The sequence below is a fragment of the Lichenostomus cassidix genome, chromosome 1Aa (genome assembly GCF_008360975.1).
Source record: "Lichenostomus cassidix isolate B80296 chromosome 1Aa, HeHo_3.0, whole genome shotgun sequence".
In the NCBI taxonomy this organism is placed as follows: Eukaryota; Metazoa; Chordata; class Aves; order Passeriformes; family Meliphagidae; genus Lichenostomus; species Lichenostomus cassidix.
This window is the reverse complement of record NC_139480.1, coordinates 29,562,835-29,580,360: the sequence shown is the minus strand read 5'-3', so window position 1 is coordinate 29,580,360 and position 17,526 is coordinate 29,562,835.

Here is a 17,526-nt window from a genome sequence, read left to right as displayed (position 1 = left end):
GCAATGGTGTGATGTTTTTCTTGGGGGAGGCATTTGGAGGATTTTCTTTGGAGATTATGTTAAAGACTATGTTAAAAGTATGTTAATTTCGTGCATATTTAACTTACTGAGCACTTTTCAGGAAAGGTGGAAATGAAAAATGGCATACACCTACATCCTCGACTTGGGATCCACAACTGTACCCTACAAGGGAAAAGAGAACAAGTCTGGGCATTAAAATGAGAAATTAAATCCTACAAGGAACATGCATTATGTAATTTCTTTTGTGGAAAAGGCATAGCTGGAGACAAGACCCAATGTGTTAGATCTTGTATAAGTGTAATAAGTGAGTGAGTCTTGCTAAAATCTTATGCCACTTTCCTTCATTTGAATCTCCAGAAGACTAACTGCATATGTAAGAAATTTCAAAACTGGTGTGTCTGGTTTGCTTCCATTTTGGAAACCGACTGCAAACCAAGTGCAGTTTATCTGTTCTTAGTTCTCCGTAAGTCTGTATCAAGTCAAATGAATATCTGTCCCAAATATTTAGAATTGGGTGAAAGACGCTGGAGTTATTAACTCAGTGTGTCATGTGTACAGCAGAGTTGAGTGCTCTGAAATTAGGAAACACCTCAATTAAGGTTGCATTAATTACAAGATCACATAGTATTTTTTCCTGGAATTCCCCCTTAATAACTGTTCATTATTTTGGTTTTTTAAGATGCTTTCTGTGTGTTCATAGTGTTTGCTCAAAGTCTAAAGCCCATCCTTATGAGGGATGAATGTCTTCATTCCTTTCAAGTTCTCATTTTAATGTCATCTTTGTGAAACATGAGTTACTTATTTTCACAATGTTGCAGGCCTTCGAGAAGGTATTAATCAGTACACAGCTCTGGGGACCTGGAGTGTGGAGAAGCAGCACTGTGGCACAGCCATGTATTTGAGTCCACAATTTTATGTCCTCCACTTGCTTATTTTGTGTTTCAGCATTTGCTTATGTGTATCTGAAGTATAACTTTAAACAGGTTTGGCATGATGATCATTCTTGAAACAAGAGCCCTAAGCACCAACCTGGCCATTTGGAAAGGGTGGTCATATCTGGAAAGGCTCATTCTGATCAGGTGCCTGTCATCGCACAGGAACTTCATAGTGCAGAAGCCCTCTCCCTAGAAAGCTGCTTGACAAGCCCAGTTAAGCTCACCTTTACAGTCAGGCAATTCCATCAATTTAAACAACATGAGAAGCAGTCTTTTGTGCATTTTATTTCTCGCACGAAGGGAACATGGATCAACTTGTGAGAAAAAAAAAGAACTGAAATTACATTGGGATGGTGTCTGAAATACCATGATTTGAGCCTGTCTACCTGCTACAAGGTCTTTGCTCCAGAAGAAAGTCATCACTTCAAGTTCATTCAAAATGCTGAGCTTTGTGAATGTCTTGATATCTGTTCAGGTGACAGATGGCACCTTTACTTTCTTGTAGTTCCCCTGAAATTTGCTTCTTTTTTTCCACCCTGGCCTTGCCAAGTCTGTCCTGTCCCAAGGTCCTGCCTAGCCATCTCACCCCTCAGTGTTCATGCAGCAGCTGGATCATATCAGGTCATGCCCTCAGCTCCCCTGTGGCTTAGCTCATACCCCTGTTGGCAGAGCATCACAGCTCCCATTCAGTCTATATGCCCAGGTTTCCTTTCTGGAGAAAGAGTAGAGCATGGCCAGTGTATGCCCAAATTTCAACACCAGGAGAAACCAAGATGCTGTGAGGGAGCCTACATTCCTTTGAGGAATGTGGTGCACATGCCATTCCATCTCCACTGTAGATGTGCCCAGCACCAATTTCCTTGGCCTTTCTGCTTCCAGTCTCTTAAGTGTGACAGTCCAGACCCCATCTGCTTTCACGTGCATTACCGTCTGTCTCCTCTCACAGCTGCTTTTGGCTGTCACGATGTGACTCTGTCAACTCTGTCACTCTTGCTCACACCCTTGTCCCAGTTTGCCAGGTCCCCTGGAACACCACCTCTTGAAGCTCCTCCTGCAAGCCACCTGCCTTCATCTCACTACCTTCCTGACTATGTCCCTGGCCCAGCCCAGCAGCAATCCTTCCACATTTAATTTACCCAGGCATAGCTGGAAATATATTCCTTTGATTTTCCTAGCCTCTATCCAGCTGGTCTCCTTATGGCCACCACTCTAACTACAAGCCTTATTTTCTTGTTCTCTGGCCACCCCTCCAGCTCTTCAGCAGCCCAGAGAAGTGCATTCCAAACTCAGTTCAGGCAGCTCTTGCCCCTCAAGCCTTTGGCTGAGCACAAAGCCCTGCCGGAGAGAATGGCAGGGGGCAACTTTTCCAGGAAAAAATGATTTATTATTTCACTATGGGAAAACATACTCATTTCCCTGATTTTATTCTCAAATGGGCTCAATCATTTAGGCATAGTTTTTCCACACAGATGCACAAAAACACCACCCTGCTGCAGTTACTTATGATGGAAGATGTCAGGAAAAGCACCTGAAGCTAGGTATCATTTGAAAGAACAGAAACATACTCCAATAAGAGAACAGTCAGGTAACAGATGATACAACTAGCCTTGTTTGAAAATATTATTTAAATTAGAAATAAATAGTAATTTTAATTAATATTTACATCGAGAAAAAGGAAAAAAATGTTTTCCAGTTGCAGAACATAATTTGGTAGGTGATAAATGTTGAATAGGTGCAAATAATAATGTAGAAACTCAGTATGGGTCTTGGAAAGGAAGTGTAGCTTATATAACTAGTTTTTTTGTGATCTTTAATAGTCTTCACATCATCTCCAAACAGCTCAGATTGCAGCAAAATTAAATGGAGGCAAGTAATGTGCCCTGGATATCCCCAAATGCTCAGGAGTTATTGGGCTGGGGCTAATGTGGCCAATCACATCTACTTTTTGTTAAAATAAATATCAGTCCATGAACATCCAATATTGCTCCTTCCTGCTCACTGCAGTGAGATGATTCGATGCGCTGGTGGAATGTACCTTGGGACTGGAGCCCAGGTGACTCCACAGGACAGACAGACAGACAGGTCCATGATAGGTGGCATGAACCACCCTCCAGGCACCTCACCCTGCTGCGGCACTGTCACTTGGAGGCTCTGCTCAAACCCCACTGAGGACTTGGGCAATGAATAAAACTGCAGATGTTTCCGTTGAGGGCAAGGCATAAGGAGCATGCCCCAGTGCCATGGCTGAGGAAAACACTGAGGCAAATGCTAAGATGGGGATCAAAAAGGCCACAGCAGAGCCTCAACTTTGTCAAAATGTGAAAAGCAGCCATGCAGAGCATGAGCAGTTTCCCTCTTTGTCCATCAGAAAACAGTGGCATCCAGGAGAACTTCAGAAGATTCGTTTGAAAATAGCTGCCCCTAAAGTATTTGCATTTGTGCTTGCTTTGCTGACACAACTGGGGAGGCATCTGCTGTCAAACTGTTGCTCTGTGAGGATTACTGGACTTAAATGAAAATGACATGCAGGGGAATGTGTTTTTCTAGGAAACAAGTGAGAAAGCTCCTAAGGACACCGGCTGCAGGAAGCTGCACCACCAACTGGGCCGTCACAAGAAGCTGCTGAAGTTACCAGGGGACAGCACTGGGTGCATGTGTTTCCTGCCAAGGAGTATCAAGGTTGCTGCATCCACCAGCCTGCCTGCAGAAATCGAGCCAAAATGCCTTGAGGGCAGAAAATTAAGAAATCTGCACTAACACAGATTGACTGCCCATGGGGACTGTCCCTAGCCTGCTGCAGTCACCCAACTCAGAAGGACTGCGTGTTTTCTGCTTGTGCCAGGTTTTGGCACTTGCTTTCATCCCAAAGATCAGATCCCAAAGGATCTCTCTAGTCCTACTGCAAAGATGAGGTTTCCAGGCACAAACAAGGCTTACATTCTTCCAAACAGATTATTAAAACCATGGGTGTCCCAGAAAACATTTTTTAAGTAAACGAGCCCTGCCTGATGTAATGATCATGGTTGTCTTTATGGACACACTGGGAGCAGAGGTGCAAGGACCATTCCAATCTATTTGCACTCACATGGAAAGACAGTAAAAAGTCAAATGGGAAAGTGAACACAAATTCCTCTTCCAGTAAACCAGACAAGAGCCAATACTGATTTCCACACCTGCATTGTTTTTCTCAGTCCCAGAAGGATCCATGACTCTCAAATGCCTCTCACACATTGTGCTAAGGAAGCCTGTACTCGCTGTAACAGCCACTGCAAGTTGGCTTTTAATCTTCATTTCCTCCATGAGAGCATTCATTTCAGGTATGCTGTATTTCACATCCTGGCTCCTTCAGGTCTTATACAGTTAATGTGAACACTGAATTGATTATGAGACCTAAGTGCAGCAGCCTTTTTTTCCCCCAAGATCCAGCCCTAAGTCCTGCAGTGAGCTCCTATAAACTACCAGAGAAAATACAGGCCATGTCACCAGCTGGGCCACACTGTATTTCAAAACCAAGTTTGGAATTTAACATAAAACAAATGTTTTTGTTTTCTTGCTGCCACAGATTTCCACCCGTTGTGGTAGGTCAAATGCAGTACTTCACTATTCCTGCACTTAAACGAGCCAGTTTCCATCTTGTGGTTAAATTTCTCAACGCATTTAAACAATTGGTATCTTGGATCAACATACTGCTTATCTACAAGTCCCAGTGGAGAAGTCCTATGACGGTTATTATGTCTGAGCATGGCTAACTACTAGAATATCCAGCTGTCCTCCCCTGCAGACTTTAGTTTGGCAGGGAACATCAGTCTTCTTCTGCATTTTCTAGCAGCAGCTTCACCAAAACTAAACCTCTGAAGTGTTTCCTTTCTTGCTTGAATATGGGTAAGTGTTGGAAAGAATCAGACACAGTCTTTGTCATCCAGTATCGTTAAAGAGCCATGAAATCCTTCTGAAAAAGGCATCAACGACTACTTAGAGTGACTACTTTGCCTTCTTGTTTTTATAAATACTCAGTAAACTTAAATATATGGAATCTAAAGTACTTTTACAGTTTATTTTGTTTCTGTCAGTTCTGCTGTTATCTGAGTCGAGCTGCCCATGTGATTCAGACTTTTCCCTGGTGAAGGGACTGGAATGGTGCTTTCCCTGTCTGTGCACAATGAGTTATTATACATAGTCCAATAACACAGAGATAAAAGTACAGAAGTTCCTCTGCAGAATTTTTCCTGCTTTCATTTCTCTCACTCTTCTTCAGACTAATGTATTGTAGCTTTCCCTTCTCCCTTCACTACAGCCACCTAAGACCATTCACTTTTCTAATTCTCACATGGGTTTACAAACCCTTGACTCTTCTTTTCACAAATAAATGTCTTTGCTTTTCATTTATTTTGTAGCTTCCCATAGGATTTTTTCAAAGACTGTAAAGACAAAGACTTCAAAGTGGAAGTACATAGGTCCTTTCCACCCAGTCTAACAAATTGACTGCCATGTTTTATAGAAGTATAAAAGAGGAGGAATATTTTGAAGACTCTGTGGTAAAGAAAAAGTGAGAAATATTGCAATATCATGGTAGTGAGTATGACAGCCAACTGATGCATTAATGTTACTAAACTATGGATTGCTTTTATCACTGGAGAGCATATCTGAAAATATAACTGCACAAAGTTTTCTCTGTATCCTCCTGCTGCAGCTTGGCCATGCTCCCCTGCAGACTGATTTGGCTTGCAAATCCTCAGAGTTTGTGCTTTTCCCCATTAGCCTGCTTTCCCTGTCGCCTTCCAGGGAGCTGGAAGATGTGGAAAGCTGGCAGATGCAGGGCCAAAGAGGTGGGCATGCCACCGAGCTGGCTGCTGCCCAGAAGAGAAAGATGTCCAAGACAAAAACTCAAGTGTGTGCTAACAAAAGGGCTGCTGGATCAAAGGTTCATGGTGCCTGAAGGGTGGGAATGAGAGCTGCCAGCAGCCAGTTTTCCTGCACAGGGAAAAGAGCCACCAGTGTTGGCCAAGCACCCATCACAGTGGGGCCTTCTGGTCCCTCATATCTCCTTCTCACCCTCCCCAGTGTTTTCACAAGCAGGTCAGTGTCACTAACGGCTCCCACAAGCAGGAGTGAAAATGTAGACAACAACTGCATTTTTGGACTTGGCTATGGGACTTGCTCAAGCAAAAGTCACAGGAGAGGAAAGCAAGCCAGAAGAAACACAGGAGAGAAAGGAGGTCTGAAGAGGAACAGAAAAGGAGAATGATTTCATAATGGTGACAAAGAGAAAAAATAGACTCACTAACAAATTAAAGCAGAGATGAGAAGAATGGCTGTGAAAAACATCAGAAATCCCAAAGTGATTTTGTGGTTATTTGTCTGTCTCCTTGCCTTCCCTGAACAGAAAGTAAGAAAGGAGTTTGTGGAAATAATCCTGGATAAGGTACATATAACAGAAAGTGTGAAGAACTGAACATCAGCCAGCCCAGCCTGTAAAGTAGCTCAATAAGTATTCATAATCATTTGGAATTATTTTGAAATCATGCAAAAAAAATACTGGAGAGAACTGCATGTGTTGACAGTCTCCAAGGGCAACCCAGAGTCATTACTTAACTCTTGTTACTTAGTGCCCACAAGGCTATCTCCTATCCCACTGGCACATTAACATAAGCAATAAAATAAATCACTGAGAGCCGGAGCCTTTCCTGCTGACTCTGAGCAATTACCAGCATTTATTTGCTCAGTGAAGTCAAGGAGGTAGCTTGCTGGAGTAGCATGGAGGTCCACAATCCTGTTTAAACATGGATTCTTAGAGCAGATAATTATCACAAATAAGCGAAAAAGGGATGACTAAGTTTTTTCAGGCTTCGCTTGTTTCTGACTCTTAGACAAAGATGGACTCTTTTCCTGTCGTGGTTTTCAAGGTGACAGTGAGGAAACTGATCCTGGAAAACCAAGAAGGTTCCTGGCATGACAAAGTGTCTCAGGGCAGCCAAGGGGTGCTGGGCAGCAATAGCTGGTGCAGCCCTACAGCAGCCCTTACAGGCAAGCTGCAGGCTGACCATTCCTCCTTCTCCTAAGCAGCTACAGAGTGAATACACGGGCATGACTGTGCCTCTCTCCAGAAAAAGGCTCTCACACTTTGTAAAAAGCTTTTGTACTGATGAGTTTTGGTGCTACAAATACAAAATGTAAAACTTACTCATTCCCTAGGGAAATAGTGAGCCTGATCCATAGTTTTGAGGGATCCCAGGATAGTTGCTCTTTACCAAAACATACAAGTGATGCTGTAGGCTTTTCTACTCACAGTCAATTACAATGCTTTGAATTACAAAGATCTCATAGAAATTGCAAAGTCATAAACAAGGCTCTGACCTTGAGTTAGTAACTTCATCTCCTGAAAATAAACTTTTTAAAAATGGTAGGAATGATGCAATTTTCCAGGAACCAGATGGGAAGGAAAAGAGAGTAAGTATTTTTTCTGGTCAAAAGATTAATGGTAATACTCACACTGGAAGGGAGGAATTTGCCTTGACTCACAGGAAATACCTTTGTTCTTGGGGATTTAAAAACAGCCTTTGTGGAACAAAATAGATGGCCTGAACTATTCCTGTGTTTTGAGGAAGGATAACTTTGCCTATTGAAAAGAATAACAAGGTGAAGAAGTATGTTAATGGAATGTGAGGCCGTTTTCATTTTTCTTTGTAGTTGACTGCACCAAAGGCAGATGACAGTGGTGAATTATTTTAAAGATCATAGCCACACAGAAATTGAAAGAAGTTCAGTTTTCGAATAATTAATTTGGATCATGTTGATGTTGCCAAGTTGTTCACTTGTCTGGAACACACAAAAATTGATAAATTCTTTGCTTTGAAGAGGTTTATAGTCTTAACAATGGTGATCTGATGTGATATCGGTACTAGTTGTCACACACTTACCTTCACTTTTTTAAACCAACCACAAAGTTAACAAGGATTAATTGAGGCACAATCAGAAAGAGAGCTGCAAATACCCTCCAAAATCCAGTGAAGGTCTTCACTTATCATCTAATCAACTTTTTTACACAGAAGAATGTCTGGGGCTTATTAAAACAGTCTGCAAACCTGACAGCATAATTATTACAGTCCTAGGGCTGCTTTTATTGCAGGAACATAAGCAGTTGTACTCCAAGAGCAATGATGCTGGTGGAGAAGATGAGCAGTGCTTTGGTCCAGCCTTAATTCAGCTTTGGTCCTTAATTTGGAGCTCTGGTGATCCAAATGAGGCATATGCTGTAAGTAGCTTGAATGGTCTCACTAACTAATGCTTATTTTAAAGTCATTTTGGACTCAAGCCTAAAACAAGTTTTTTTCCACTCAAGACCTCCTATACAGAATTAATTTGGAAGTTGAAGAAAGGAACTGGAAAGCAAACTTTGCACCAAAGCGTGCTAGTACCAGGACATGTGCTGAGAAAGGTGACAAGGAGAAGCCCTGAGGCATAAGAAGAGTTACCCCAACTCCTGTGTTTGCTGTGGATAACTAATCCTATTACAAACCATGCTGGATCCTTACCAAAACTGTTCTCATGATATTTTCCAGGCTGAAACACCTGCATGTGTTTCACAGCATCAGATATAGTACCCATAAGAGAGAGCATGGTGTCAGCATGGCCGGGAAGGCCAAGCATGGCAAAAACAAGCTGTGCCTCTGGGACGCAGTTGCCTGGCATTCAGCCTTGAACACTCCAATTTTTCAGCTTTAGGGACTCTTACAAATATTCCCAGATGTTCTTCCAGCTGCACCAGTCAAGGAATTTCTCACAGATGTTCTTTCACAGTAAATGTTCCAAGGAGATCCTCAGCTAATGGACCTGAAGGTGTTTTAGGGATGACATGGCCACTTTTGGAAGGAGAATTCTCAGCAGGAGAGTTAGGACAATGCAGATAGCCAGCTCAGGGTGGCCGCTGTGTGAATGCTCTGCTGCTGCTGTGTGAGTGTTTAGTTTGAACAGCAGCAAGGTGTCAGGTGCCACCTGGCCGCGTGGGGTCCCGGAGTGGCTGTGAGCAGGAGGGCAGCGGCGATGCTGGAGATCCCCAGCCCCTCACGTGGGCCAGCAAAGCCACTGTTATCCGCTGGGCGAAGTCATATGACAGCACACAGAACAATATCGCTGTGTTTCCTTCCCATTGACTAGTTAGTGACCAAGCTGACACTCCTGAGAAAATTAGGAAAATTCCTGCCTGCTGCTGCTAAGTTGTAAAGTTATGAAAAAGGAACTATTTCCTTTCAATTAATGTCTCATTCTTCTCTTCTTCCAGTCTGCTTTTTCATTCTGCTGTGATCTAAGACATTTTAACATTATTTTCAGTTAAGTTTACTTTATAGGAAGCACCATCCTGATGTACTGCATTAATTCTTAAAGAGGATCAAATGAAAAAAGATTTAAATATTCAAATTTGGAGGTTATTAGGATCCTCTTGAGGATGATTTTCTTGTCTTCCATTTCCTGTCAGAATTTGATTTCGCAAATGAAGCTGACATATGCAAACTCTGATCACACCTTGCTATTAGCTTTATATTTAGACTTACGAGCATGATTCAGATTTAGCTAGGGATTATCAGAATTTCAGCTGCTCATTTCTTTAATACAGAAAACAGTTCTGCAAGGAAAGCACATCTGAGGATAACAGCATGATAGATCAATAAGAGCATTAGATGTCATAACATATTTCTATCAAAGATAAATCACTTCCCACTTGTCTGAAAGGTGCATACCTATCTCCTGGAACTGCAAAACAGAGAAGAGACAAAGCTATATATCCAAAACCAAATACAGGGGAAACAGAAATAAATAAAAGACTTTTCAATTTAGATGTCAAAGAAGTAACATTTAAATCTTTCTATACATGTTAAACAGGACCTTGGAAAAACTGTAGGGCAGCAGAGGAACACAGAAAAATCCATTTTAAAATCATAAGAATCACAATTTAACTTTGATACTTCCCTCCATGAACCTTGTCACAAAAACATATTGTCTCCTTCATATGATGTAAAATGAAAGAGAAGAATATGCTGTGATATATATCACAGTAAGTTGTATTCAACACATATTTGTAACAAAAGATGTAGCATCATGGTAGCCAAAAGACATAAGAAATAAGACAAGTTTTGTAAGTAGGGATTACATCTTCTATTAGATGAACTGGTCTAATTAAAAAAACAATATACATTTAAAAAAGCATGCAGGAACACAAGCTCTTGTACAGATATGAAATAGAAGCAGCAAACCAAAGTTTGCTATGAAACTAAATTTCACTGCACATCACTGACTGCTCCTTTCCCATTCTCACGTCAGGCAGGTGATACATTACCACATTACCCCTCCCCACACTCCAAGGGATAAATTTATCAAATCTCTCCATTTTGCTGAGCAAGTACCAGCTACCTTTTCTGCTGGGTGGCCTAACTTACACACACCCAATTTGGCTTAGAGCAGTTTCCCTCCACTTCTGCCAAGCTTTGAAGTTTGCCTCTACATCTTACCTGGAGACGGCCATGTGTGCTCAAAAGTTTGCCTTACTCAGTGTGCAGACCTCTTCCTGCCAGAGTGTTAGTGCACCCCATCTCCATGAATTGTGTCCTGGTTTGTTGCCATCTCTCATCATGTGCTAACACAGGCAAGTTTTACTGCAGCAGCATGACAACGATATAAACACTTCAAGCATTAGCGTCACTGGCATGGGAGAAAATAAACACTTCCACAGCAAGAAATAAATTATTAGAGAAAATTATAGACTGGCAAATGAAATATGAGTGAATTCTGTGTGACACAGTATTTTTAGACTGGATAAATGCAGGGGGTGGCAGTCACTTTTGTTAGTAGGCGAATATTTTCCAAGAGTAGCTCTACACTAGATTGAAAAGTCGTTTTTAAAAGTTTTATGTCATTCTCCAAATGTGCAGCATGGATTCCAAAACTCTAAGAGAGCACACAAATAAGTATCCATACTCAAACAGCCCCAGATGGACCACCTGGATTTTGCATACTATCACAAAAATGAGGGAGGGTACAGGGTGTGCTTGCTGTGCCTGCATCCATAGGGCATACTGGGATGAGGTCTGCATCAGTGTATGAGGCAATGCAGGTGAGCTGGCAGCAAAGAGCTATGCACTGGAGGTATTGAAAAGGGAAAGCTTTGTCTGTCCCTAATTAATGACATTGCTGCTCCACCTTTCTCATTATGCAATGTGATATAACATTATTTATTATGCAAGCTAGCCTAAATAAAGGGAAACAAGGTAAGGAAAAGGGCAGGGGGAAAAACATTAATTTCAATCCAAAAATTTTCCAAGCATGAGATTACAATGATGAGAAAAAAATCCCTCCATTTTTTGAAGTTCCAACGCAGCACTGTCGTGTGCAAAAGGCCTGAAGAAAGCAGCCTTTGGTTGTGTTACCCTCATTTTCACATTACACAGGTCATCAACTCTGTTGTCGCAACATTTTCAGGCAATTGATTACCTGGTTAGGAAGCACAACTTAATGAGTCATGAGCAGCAGTGTTTGTTGTGAGTGGCACGTGTTTGTTTAATCCACATGAGAAATTAAATGTTTGTTTAATCCACGTGAGAAATTAAATGAAAAGCATCAGTAGCCATTTCAAACTAGCTGAACGTCAGAGAAAAGCAAATACTTTTATATTTGCAATACTACACATTGGCACCAAACCCTTCTCCTGCCGGAAAACCAAAAGGCAAACAAGGAGCCAGTGAATGCTTGTGCCCATAGAGGCTGCATGTGTCGCCAGCAACAGCTAGCCGTGAAATTGAAAGCAAATATTTGCTCTGCTTAAAAAATGCTCAGACTGTAATAATTGCATAGTGCTGTAAGCTTCAAGAGCTTCTTGACCATTCACGGATGCTGCCTCTCTGCTTGCAGAATATTTACTGTGCACAGGGTGAGGTTCTCAGCAACTGACAATCAGTCACTCCTCTGGTTAAACCCAAAACATTTTCAAACAGAATTATGCATGTGAATCAAGTTCTGATACACCATATTTTTAGTTTCCTGGTTCCCTGTAATACAGGCTGCTGGGGTTTTTTGTGGCAGTGGGCATGCCACAAAGTCCAATCCCTCTTTCATTTAAGGTCCTGATTTAAGTTTCTTAAAACCATAACCAAAATCTTGACATTTCCTACACCAGGCATGCTCCAAGCATTAGGTGGCTTGGGGGAAGTTGTGGGGCTGGATTTGTCCTGTCTCAGCCAAGAAGAGAGGATAGGAGCTTATGGCTGAGCTCGGCTACTTTTTCTGTCATAAATCTGCCACTCGGCATCCAGATTTTTTTTGCACTAAATGACAGACTTTAGCGAAAAAACCAAAAGGTGCAAAACCCAGAGAAAATTGCAGAACAGTGCCATTTACCTGGGATGCATGAATAAATGCAGTTTTATAACCCAGAGAGAGGTGTATCTGCTTTAGGGCTGTGGCTACTGCTGCTGGGAGCTAGAATGAGCTACCATGCTCCCTGCAGGTCAGCATACAGAGAATCGTTTCTGAGTCTTACCTGAGGTTTGTATCACCAACCCCTTCCCCTGTGTTATGAGGCAGCCCTCACCAGGTCTGGTGGTTCTGTGCCCCTGCTCTGATCCCAAGCACCCCAGTGCTGCTCCTGCCATGGTTTGCCCCCACTGAGGCTGCCCAGGTCCCAGGGAGGGTCCTGCTCTGGGGAAGGGAAACAGCAGTGCAGTGGGGACTCTTGAGCACCCAGTCTGGGAAGGGGACATGAACGGGTGGGATTAAAAATCTCTTGTCCAATCTCTTCCAGTGGGAAGTCAGGTCCCAGACAAGTGGTTGTAGACAACTCTCGTGAGTTAAAAATGATAGCTCAGGCTTCAGATAAGCAAAGCTACCTGTGCACCACCTGCCCATTTCTGCCTTTGCAATGGCCCCTCTGCAAACAGATCTGAGCTCAAGGCTTGGGATAGTGTTGTTCCTAACTTGGGTGTGTGCCCCAGCCTGGCTGTGCAACCACAGTCTAGTAGGGAGGCATGCCCCTCCATAGACTTGTCCCTGGGCCCTTGTAACTTCCAAGCAATTATTTACATAATTATGTCCTGGACTCCCTATTATGGACCAAATTTCAGAAAGTGCTTCAGCACAACATATGTTTTATGCATCTCTCTGCCTTCATTGTCTTCAGAAAGTTTCTGGCCAGCCCTAACACTGGCTGAGATTGCCTAAGAGGCACTTGCTGAGACTTCTCACAGCCCCCCAGCACATGCATAGCGGGGTGAGGGACTATGCAAAACCAGCACCACAGCTCCTTCTGAAAACAGCAGTTTTAGATTACAGTCTTCTAGAAAAGCATCCACAACCTGAACCAGGTAGCATTTGTGATGAATGTGAATATTTCAGAACACATTTACAAAATGCAGTTACGCTTTCCTTTTACATCTGCTTTAGGCCATGATAGTAGTACTTAAACCACATTGGGCTACTTATGCTAGTCCATAACAATATTTCCAATGCAGCTTCAGTACCTGAGTGCACAAAATTTGCAGGATCAGGCTATGGCTTGCTGCCAAGGCAAGGCTTTAGGAAGACAGTGTTTTCAAATGGCCATTTTGGACCAGGTCTACACTTAGCAAACTACAGTCAAGCTCTTGCATGAAATACAAGTTCCAAACCCATTCGCAGAAGGGTTTTTGAAAATGTATTTATTGTAAGAGCCATAGTAACATCAGCTAATATACAATATACACTACATATCTGTAAATTTTTGCAATAAAATAATAATGCAAATTTATATATCCTACATATTGTAATACATCTTTTGCCTTCTGGGTGCTCAGAGCTTTATAAACCAGATCTACCGGCAAATCATGTGTTGCACTCTGATCTTCTAGGAACTTTTTCTACTATCAGTTTCCTCAGGATACATTTTTTTAAACCAACTTTTAGACTTTAACATGAGTCTTAGAAATTTTATTGCGCTTTATCTCTGACACAGTCTTGTTAAAATGTTACTGTTACCTGTTTTCTTCATCTCCTGATGGAGGAGCATGAAACAGATGGTGAAACAGGAGGGACCTGTAGATGAGTGAAAGCACTGGGAATCAAAACCCCTGAATCCCTTTTCTGGTGTGAAGAGCCTCTGCCAATGTCAGAGTTGTGTATGTTCCACTGATAATGATTCTCTTGTTTGCTGTAAGAAGGTACACAATTAGTTGTACACCTTGCTAAGTGAACAGCATCTTCTGCTAACATGCATTTGCTGGAAAAGGCTGTAGGACAAGGCAGGTAGCCTTCACTCAGGTGTTCAACTGCTGGTCACACCAAGTGTCCCAGATACGACACTAACAGATGTAAGCCCAGACAGGAGAGGGATTTAAGCTCACAGTGCTGAAACACATTTTAAGTGGGCAAATATACAGCTGCTGGAAGAAAATAAAAGAGATGCTGGTAAGGGGCACGTTCAGTTTTCCATCTCCAAAGATGTCAGAGGAGCTTGTATGAAAGCAGTCCTCCCTCTGTAGAGGTAAATACTGAAAATTAAAGCAGGCATGTGACATCCTCTGTCTTGTAACATTGTGCTTCTACCATTAAAATGACAATGTAGAATTGTACAAAGAACAGGAAACTTCGCTGGGAAATAAAAGTTGCAGGTGCTGTATCCAGCTGGATGCTGTGAGCAGCCTCATTTTTTACCAGAAACCTATAGCACCCAGGGCATGCATGGAAGATCCCTTCATCCAAAAGAAATTAAACGAAAGGTCTTTTGCTTGTAGGATCCTCTTGAGGACATTAAAGAAAAGGGCATCTAGTCTTGAATTAGCTAGTTTTGCTGTAGCATTTGGTGGGAATCCTAAATAAATAATGTATTCTCCATTTTTTCCCAAGTTTTCAATCTTCAGTGGGACCAATAATACTTGCCCCTTGTAGCAAAATATTAGGAGACGCTGAGATGAAAAACACTGTGTAAGTTCAAAGTACTTAATGTAATCAATAATTCTACAATATGATAGACTCCTCACTTCAATCAAGTGCACTTTAAAAAAAAAAATTAAGTACTCTAAATATAATTTCCCCAACACTATCCTTGAAATCAGAGGATTCAGATATAGAGTACTTAACTAGATTGCAGGAATGCATGCCATTTCTAGTCCTGTAATTAGGCAACAGAGCAGATCTAATCACTTCATTACTGTAATGACAGCTGCTATACGAAGCCCAAAACCAGAGGGAGAAATAGGTTACCACACAGGTACCTCAGAATGTGTTTAAGCATGACTGCTAATAGAGCTGCATACTTTGACTTTTTTGTCTGGTATTTGCCTTTTTTCCTTATCTGCAGCTTGAGCTCAATAACCTGTTGGTGAGGCACAACTGGTGCTGGACAGGAAGCTCAGGGGAGGCAGCCACACCAGCAGGGCTTGAGACTTCCCTGGCTCAAGCAGATCACGAAGTTTTGCTATATTTATGAAATTCCAGTGTGTTTAATTTTATTAGTTTAATGCTTTTTCTATGGGACTTTACTCCTCCATAAACACATCATTAAAGACATGCACATTTAATAACCACTGAACATATATGCACAGAGCATTGCCTTGGCCTATAGCACTGCCACAGTCTAGGATTTGCACAGAATATGTGATACCCAAAGCCTTGTAAATGATGGAATAAATTCTGCTTTCACTGATTTAATTTATGTTTAATGAATATTGAATTTGTTTGTATTTTACACAATTGTAAAAGCTTATGTAAATATCAGAAGAAGTATGGGATGGGTCCTTGGTACCACATGAGGTATCTGCCTGGTCTTACAGATGTGTTAACATCAGATTTTAAATAAACTATTTCTCTCGGATTTCAGCCACACTTCCTGAAATAACCCCAGACATGTCAATTGCTCTATTTTGGTTTATTCTTTTAAAAAATATTGGCCATCAAGACGTTCTTAAAGGAGTTAATTTTAATCCAGTCCTCTACACCCTGAGTGTGAAATTCTTGTTTGTAAGTCTAAGCTTTATTGGTTGTTTGTTTACTGCAGTGATTGAAAGAATTCATCCTGAAAAACTTGTCATCTTATAAGATGGGAATTGCCAAAAAAAAAATTCATTCATTTTTTTTCAGATTCTCCCATTTCATGATGTTGCATGATAGTGGGACATCAGCAGAACACATTATTGCAGGATTGCACTAAGATCAGTATGTACAACCTGGATACATAGAGGTCAGCATCTAATTTCACACACAGTCAGGGAAATGAACACTCTGATTTCTAAACATACTGAGTTCCCTCAATTCCCATGGATTTAAGCAGCAATGAGATATGCTCAGCAACTTCAAAAGCTTTTAATTAATGTTATGGATTTAGATATATAATATTTGGCACCTAAATTCTAAATAGAGCTTTCATTTTTTTCTTTCATATATATATATATATATATATTAATCTATTTTAATCTATCTCTTTTTATCAGAGGAACATTCAATTACTGGGCTCTGCAATAGCAGGCCAGTCCCAGATTAAATTAATTATATTTAGTATAATTTAATACAATACATAGCTAAGTATTTTTAGTATAACTTAATTCATAACAGTTATCACTTATCTCATATTTCCAGACACATCCCATTCTCCATAGCTATGTCTGGGACTAGGAGTTGCAATTTGCCAGGACAATTTCTGACAACAAGACATCACAGTTATTACCCCTCAAAATGCGAAGCAAGCCCTTGAAGTTACTCTATACAAATGGCATGGCAAAACCCACCCTTGTCTGGGGAAAAGCAGAGAGGGACCCATCTTTATGTCGTAACACAACTCAGCATCCTGGTAACCACAGTCTGAATTTACTCATTTCAAAAAGATCAGAGTTTTATGGTCTACTCAGACCGTATAAAACTGGTCTATAACACTATAAATTGACGTCAAGAAGCAACACCTTAAAGGCAAGTAAATAAAAGAGCATTTTGTTACACCTACTTTTAAAGTGTGTTTAAATGAAACTTTTAGTTTCACTACAGGCATCTATCATATTTGTAAATCTCTTTTGCTTTACCCACTGCTATTGCCTTAGCATCATGCAAGAAGTTTGAAAACTTTGTAAAACGCTTGTTCTGACCAAAAAAAAGAGTTAGAGCAGATGATCAGGAGATAAGGAGAAAAAGCACAGCTACCTGGTTCGTTGTGTGAATTCCTGAATCTAAAGAGGAAGAACAGAGGGCAACTCCTCTTAAACCAGGATTAATCATCATCAGTTATATGCCATACTTTGGCCAGGAAACTAAGGAATGATAACATCTCATGGTCACAGCATTACAGACATGCATGCAAGATTTCGCAGCCCTGGAAAACTGATTGTCTCAACACGCAGCCTTGGAGGCAGCTGAACACGTGTTTAAACACAGTTGATGCTATCACTGTTCATGAAATCTGTGACAAGTGTGGGCAGTTCTTTCCAGAGTATCACACAAGACCAGTCATGTACAGATAGTACAGTATGCATCGTGGTCAATGATGTTCTCCCTTGCTCAGCTGCCAGGCTAAATATCCCCCTCTGTTAATGTCCCAGACTCAGCACCAGGACCCTGCTAGCATCAG